This window comes from Protopterus annectens, chromosome 6.part0 (genome assembly GCF_019279795.1).
Source record: "Protopterus annectens isolate FY-2018-M chromosome 6.part0, PAN1.0, whole genome shotgun sequence".
NCBI lineage: Eukaryota > Metazoa > Chordata > Ceratodontiformes > Protopteridae > Protopterus > Protopterus annectens.
The window spans coordinates 1,859,778,558-1,859,786,057 of record NC_056737.1 but is presented as its reverse complement, the minus strand read 5'-3'; the positions used below and the strand labels follow the sequence as shown (position 1 = coordinate 1,859,786,057).

Sequence of the window (7,500 nt, the reverse complement as noted above, 5' to 3'; positions counted from 1 at the left end):
ATGATTTTTTTCCACCAGGGTGAGTACAGCCAGAATCCCTACACCAGATCAAACAGATTGTTAAGCTTCTAGTCAGACTCACCTCATCTGGGTGATCACCATGTCTTTAAACTTCTAAAGCAGTAGTGATGGACAATTTATCTGATATGTCTGCTTGGCCTACTACTTATGAACAAGTCAAATTATACTTCTATGCATAGGAAGTACCTGGATGAAGGTTTACTTTAAATGTACCAGTATATTATAGACTCATAGGTTCATAGGTGTTTACTAGGCTAACAACCACAAGGGCCTTTTTAAGCCTAGCCATGCATCCTAAGTCTCTGACAAGTTCTGATACCCTTGATAAGTGTAAGCATGGAATTATTGGTTCCATAGTTCATTTATATTTAATTTAAGATATTTTTATAAACTTGTGGATTGGTGAGACCATATAAAAATATATGATACAGTGTATAATTTTCAGACATAATATTTTCGAATTTCCTGACAAAAATGTAATCACAGTACAGTAGAAACTCAATTATCTGGACTTCAGTTATCTAGACATTTGATTAGCCAGACTCATATTTTTTGATCCAGAAACCATAATTATGGTTAATAATTGGTATAAGTAAAAAAAAAAAGGACAATACTACAATCCTTCTTCCAATGGTTGTTCAATTTGATATCCATTTTCTGCTGACATATAATTATCTCCAGACGTCATGGATTCCTGGTCCATGAAATTGTCCTGGTTTGTTTTTTCCAGCTGTTTAGGCAATTCCAGTAGCTCTGGTATCCCATTATCCTGTCCCCTCTCCTCTCTCTTTCCCTGTAATGTTTAACTGTCTGTCACCCCAGTCTCCCTGATCCCAGTATCTACCCCTTTTCCTGTCTCTCTCTCTCTCTCTCTCTCTGTCTTTATCTTTGTTTCTATGTCTTCATCGCCTGTTGCTGTCATGGTCTCCATCGCTATCCTTGTTTTTTTGTCTGTCGCTTTCCCTCTTCCTGTTTTTATTCTTTTCGTCAGGTTCAGTTTTAACTTCTGTAACATACACAGACACCTCAGCCAATTGGACATCTTATGCAAGGATTTCAACTCCCTCAGGCTGCAATTCACCCTCAGGACGATCTTCCTTTTTCTCACAGTCATGATCTCTGTCATGCTGACAATCTCTACTGTGACTCCTATGTTTATGGTCACTGTCTTTGTCATTTTTCTATCTTTCTCTCAGCTATTCTCATGACTATGTTTCCTGTCCTTCTTTTCTCATGAACATGACCTATGTCATTGCTCCCTTGAATGGCTTATGTGATGTTCTCTTTTGGGCAATCTCTTGTTGCTACATTCACTACACTGTCTTTGATCTCTTTCACACTCTCATTCCCTGTCCCTTTCTTCATACCTAGATGTATCATCTCTATCTGAGTGTCTTATACTGACATCAGCACCACCTCTTCTGGTGCCAGCCAGACCACCACCAAGTCTCCGGAGATGCCATCCTTTCACTGCCCATCCTCACTCCTCATCGATCAGCACTGCTCTTGAATCAATCTTTTTTTCATCTGCATGTCTGTATGCTGAATGCATGTCCCTCTCATGTTCATATTCAATGAATGCATATCTGCGTGGCTTTCCAGTTCACTTGTTATAAACCATATATATACTTTTAATAGGTCCATAACCTTCAAACTCTCTCCTCAGTTTAGATTCTGTTGTATCATAATTTATTTTGGCAACAAATAGAATCTTGAAAGGATCTCCTTGTGCATTTGGGTCATTATGAGGATCTCACAGCTTCAGTTCATTTCCTGTCTCTTGTTGTTTTCTTTCTATCTTCTCCCTTATCTTTGATTCCATGCGCTCCTCTGTTATTTCTGCTCTAGTAGGTGTTGGGGCATCTTGAGGATACGCAAAGTCCTTAATGTAAGAAGCTATCCCTGAATATGGCTGATTGTGGTGTTTTTCATGGGGAAGTTTATTCAATGGAGGCAGATATGAAATAGGATCATAGGGAGCAAGTAAAGTTAAAAAGTTTGGAGGTAGAAACTGTGTCATTTTTTAAAGCTTCTGAAGTACTACAAAGCAATTACAAAGACAGAAGCTGGGCAAGCACACCCAATCTCCTGGGGAAAGGAAAAATGACAATGGGGTATTTTTTTTTTTTGCTTTCATTTTGATATTCATCAAGCAGTGCTTAACAAGGGTCACTGCTGCTGGTTACTTTCTGTTTGGGATTCTTTTATGGATTTGTGTAATCTTTAATTGGCAGAGAAAGCTGATGTATGATTTACAGTTGAACATATAGTATGTTATCGATTATTTGGATTTTTGATTATATGGACTACACCTGGTCACAATTAGTCCAGATCAAGTTTCTGCTGTAAATTCCAAGTATTTTACAGAATTTGGCATTCAGATTTTGCTGCTGGTAATGCATTCTTAAACTTATCTCACATGACTTATCTTAATCTGGATTTCCTGTGTTTTCCATTTCTTCATAAAATGTTATGAAATATAAGTTGCTGTGTCAATAGGAAACAAGAAATGGTTTAAGTACTGTCGTGGACAGCTACACCATTTTAGAAGAAACATAAAAGAAGAAACAACTTAGAAGAAAAAAGAAATGTACCAAAGCACTTTTGTTAATGTTGGTGCATTATTTAGTGGCCTGTTTACTTTAGTTTAAAAAATTATGCTGGCATACAGAATGTATTGCACAGTATGTCAGAAGGTTTCAAGTGAAATAATGTTAAGCCTTTTAATAATTTATATTATAGATATGCAAAGGTTTGGGCAGGTGAGTCAGTCTATCAATCTTAGTAATTTTCTGATGTATCACAATCTTGGTTTAAAAATGACATCATTAATTAATTTATGTACCCCAAATTTTACTGAATGAAGGGAAAACAGATCAAAGTGATGATTTCCCAAGTATGTAAATAGACAGAACTTTGGAACATTAATAACTTTATCCCAGAAAGGAAATAAAATTTTGGACAGTAAATTGACAAATCATGGCGATCTTAAAACAATAAAGTAGGATAACGTTTTATGATTGCAAGACAAATTTCAAGTGCAGATAAAAGTCAAGACATTGGAATTGATTGATATTTAGGGTTCAAGAATTATCCCCAAATGCAGACCTACCATGTCACCTATATAATCTAACATTTGCCATTTGTAGGGATCCTGCTAAGATGCTATTAGACAACATAAGACCTTTTTATGAAAAAAAATATATATGTTAAATATGCAAGTCTAGGTACTGGTAAGCAATGCTTCTGAACCTCAGGTTCTACTTGGATTACATTGACCACTGTATCTGTGGGACCTCAAGGAGGGGCCACTGGTTTACTTGGAGGCCTCTTATGCAAAACCCCTTTCAAGTACATTTTGACATGTGACTGCATTGAAAGGGGAGGATCCATGGACAGACATGCTGAAATGGATAATAAATTAACCTTGGCAAAGAAATAAGAAAGGCCATAAGAGAGTAACTCACCCAAACAAAATAGGGAAAAGTTACAGACACATTGAAATGGGCTTTTAAACGTGTAAAAGAGCTATATGCTGTTGAACCTGGTTGACTTCTTTGAGACAGTCACCAAGGCCCTGAATGAGGGAAAGTCAGTACATACACCTTACCTTGACTTGGCCAAGGCCTTTGACACAATCCCCCACTCGGGCATAATCGAAAAGCTAACACAATTTGGCATAAATCCCTATCTCATCAGGTCGGTGGCCAACTGTCTCACCAACAGGACCCTCAAAGTCAAAATAAGCACTTCCACCTCTGATAGCAGACCTGTCACTAGTGGAGTTTGCCAGGGATCTGTCCTGGGACCCCTACTGTTTGGCATACATTTCTCAGAGGTACAGGCAAAGACAAAAGGCCTGTTGCTGACCAAGTTTGCCGACAGCTGTCTTTGACTCCCCAGATGATGTTAACATACTGCAAGAGAGTCTCACAGCAACAAATGACTGGTGCTAAAGTCATGGCCTCAAGCTAAATGCAAAAAAATGTATCATCATACCGTTCAGCAAAAACACAACCCCTACTGATCACCACATCAACGGCAACTCCCTAAGCACACAACCTGTGTTGAAAGACCTGGGCAGTCAGGTTGATAACAACCTCACATTTGACCATTATGTAGCAACAGTGTTCAGAAAAGCCTTTTACTTGGCTCATCTCATAAGTAGAGGGATTGCATCAAGAAAAAGGAGGTTATTACTTCTCTATACACCTCCCTCATTAGACCAATAAGTGAGTATAACGCCCCGTTTGGGATGTACCTCTCCAAACATTTGCACCAACTGGAAAGGACACTGAAATACCTCACAAAGAGAATCCATGGCCTCCAGCACCTGTCCTATGCAGACAGGCACAAATCACTATCACTCTACTCAGTATCTTACAGATTGATCAGGGGTGATCTGTGTCTCACCTACAAGGCAGTCTCAGACTCTGCCCTACTAGAGATGCTCTGTATCAGTAAGTCTAACTCCTCACACACTACCTGCTCAAAAGGTCTGAACCTAATATGTGACATTACCAAAACCTGCTGGAGAGACAGGTTTGTCTCCCAGTGGCTGCCCTGCCTCTGGAATAGACTTCCTATACACGTCAAACAGAGCATCTTGCTGACCCTCTTCAAGCGCTACCTTGATGAGTGGATGGGAAGCCACAAATTCATCCCAGGGGTTCAACCTGTGTCCCTCATTGACAGGGGTGAGAGGTGCTGACTGAGGTTTATTTTTGGGGATAAACTCTTTGCTAGGCTTGTAAGGGCCCCAAGGCCATTAGCCTAGTAACCACCTATGATCCTATGATCCTATGATATGTTTTATGATAAAGTTAAGAAATTTGGGTGTGAGTGCTATATGATAAGCTGTATAATGTGACATTTACCATGTTTTATGGTGAATTTAAGAAATTAGGATATGTGTGCTATTTGATAAGCTGAATAATCAGTTACCTATTATATAAGCAAATGTTCAATGTTTCAAACGTCACTTTGTCGACAGCTAAATGTCAAAAAGGCCAAATCCCGAACAAACAGAACAGCATTTTTTTTTCCTAGAGAAAAAAAATCACTGGGCCATTTTCGGGACTTTGCCTTTTCCTCCACTGTGGTGCAATCTTGTAGTTGGTATATTTAAGTGGGTGGGGGGGGGGGGTGAAGCCCCCCACTTTATTTTGCATTTGGGCTTTTTTCCCCCTAGGAAAAAAATCACTGTTCTGCTTGTTCAGGATTTGGAGTATTCGACATTTAGCTGTCGATAGAGCGACGTTCGAAACATTGAACGTTCGCTATTTAATAGGGAAGAGAATAATCTGACAGTTTGTGAGTGGTATGTGTGGCCATTTAGTACTTCATTAACTTGTTTGTCAACAAACTCATTATTAACTTGAACTGCTATGTTCAGTTATGGATAAATGTGTAGTCCTACATTCTTAAGAGGCATGTTTCTCCAGTGGCTGTGCCAGGAGATGCAGCATTCCAGGCATTCAGCAGGACTATATAAGAAAAGGCAAGTGATGGCTTTACTTTGATTTGTTTTAATAGTCATACTTGAAGACAAGGCTTCAAGGCTGCAATCAGGGTTTGGAAAAACAGCTGGATTATTACGAATTAGAAGTATCTCAGTTGCAAAGAGTAAATATTTGGATGTCTTCTAAATAATTGTTTGACTACAGGTATTCTCTTATTATATGGTCTCCAATGCCATCAGCTCAGATGTTAACAGGAAAATGGAATGGTAAGAAACAGCCTTGGATTGTAAAACTATGGGCCAGATTCAAAAAAGCCTACACTAAGTGTACACTGCTCTGAGTGAACAGACAGCACAGATATAACACACACCATCTTTTTCCTAATTTTAGTTTTCCTACTGATATTCTTGCAACTTTAAATATTGACAGGGATTCATAAAGGTTCCCAGAAAGTGTAGACGGGTATATATTACAACGTTGAATGATAAAAAGAGCGAATGGTCTTTTATCGAACACTAAAAGTCAAAAGCACGGAATACCAAACACATGGAATAGCGATTTTTTTCCACTTTATTTTGTGTTTGGATTTTTTTTTGTTGAGCAAGGATTGTCCGTAATTTACTGCCTTTGGTTTTTTGTGTTCGATAAAAGAGCAGTCACTCTTTTTATCATTCGACATCGTGATATAGATGCAATCTTTCTGAATGACTAGAAAGCACAAATGTACACTAAATGCAATCTTTCTGAGTGACTAGAAAGCACAAATGTACACTAAATGCAATCTTTCTGAACGACTAGAAAGCACAAATGTACACTAAATGCAATCTTTCTGAGTGACTAGAAAGCACAAATGTACACTGAACCTATATCTAGACCTGTGGATGGGAGATCGTAGGTTTACCCCGGGAATCATCTCTGTGTCACTGCTGGACAGAGGCACAACAAACTAATGGGCACAGTATTTTTTCATATAAGGGGTGGCGAAAGCCACAAAAATTTGGGCTAGGCTTATAAATGCCTTAGGGCAGATAGCCTAGTATAAACCTATGAACCTATGAACCTATGAACCTAAATGCAATCTTTCTGTGTGACTAGAAAGCACAAAAAGTGTGATAAGAATTTTATTGAATAGATACCGTGTACACTAAATGTAGGCTTTATTGAATCTGGCCCTGTATCTTTGACAATGAAATGTATTTACAATGTCTTTAAATAGGATGAAGTTATAGATGCATTTTACAAAATAGCAATGCAAACAAAACTCAGTTTTTATTAATTGATACTACAAACTAATTGCACCAATTCAGGTTATTAAAAGTTTGTCTAACATCTAAAATAAAAATGACTAAAGAGATTTGATACTTGTGCATTTAACTATAAACTTCTTTTCTAGTCTTTGTTACAGACAGTACAGTTTTTAAGAAAATGACTATAATCTTAATATATACATAGGTGTGTATTTTTTAAAGCTGATATAATATTGAAATGGCTAAGTATGACTGACTATAAGGCATATTTCCATGGTAAAGTAGGGGAAGGCTGAACTGCAGAGAGATGTGGATTAATTATTTGCAGAAGCCATCTGGGTGTGGGTCGTTTTTTGTTCTTTGTTGCACTTTAATCTGACTCAGTGATTGGAGTCTATATGGTACATAGCTGTTAACACTGAAGAGAGGAACTACAAAGATTTTAGAAAATAATCAATACATTGCTAAGTGATTACTGCTGCACAGTTTACTATAAGTAACTTGGGTGACCGGTAAAACACACAGAAGCGCCATTCCAGACATTTTTTTAGTCAAGCTATGTTTGATGCTTCTTATATTTGCAACAGTTATTTTTGAGCTTGTAAAATTATAAACCTTATAAAACTGACATGCAGTCCATAGATTATCTTTCAAATGAGTGATATTTTGTGTGGTTAGAATTAATTTGTTAAGGTTACGCACCTCTGACACTTAATTGCTGGAGCTGGTAAAGGTGTGTATGTGTGTTTTCCAGAAAACATTGCCTTATT

General features: G+C 37.9%; 1 protein-coding gene and 1 pseudogene across 2 annotated transcripts in view; one reads left to right on the top strand and one right to left on the bottom strand.

Moving 5' to 3' along the window:
• The window catches only part of TMEFF2 (transmembrane protein with EGF like and two follistatin like domains 2), a 1,234,706-nt gene that overhangs the window by 862,213 nt on the left and 364,993 nt on the right, over positions 1 to 7,500 (top strand). The window lies entirely within an intron of this gene.
• On the bottom strand, positions 635 to 2,041 carry LOC122804397 (annotated as a pseudogene).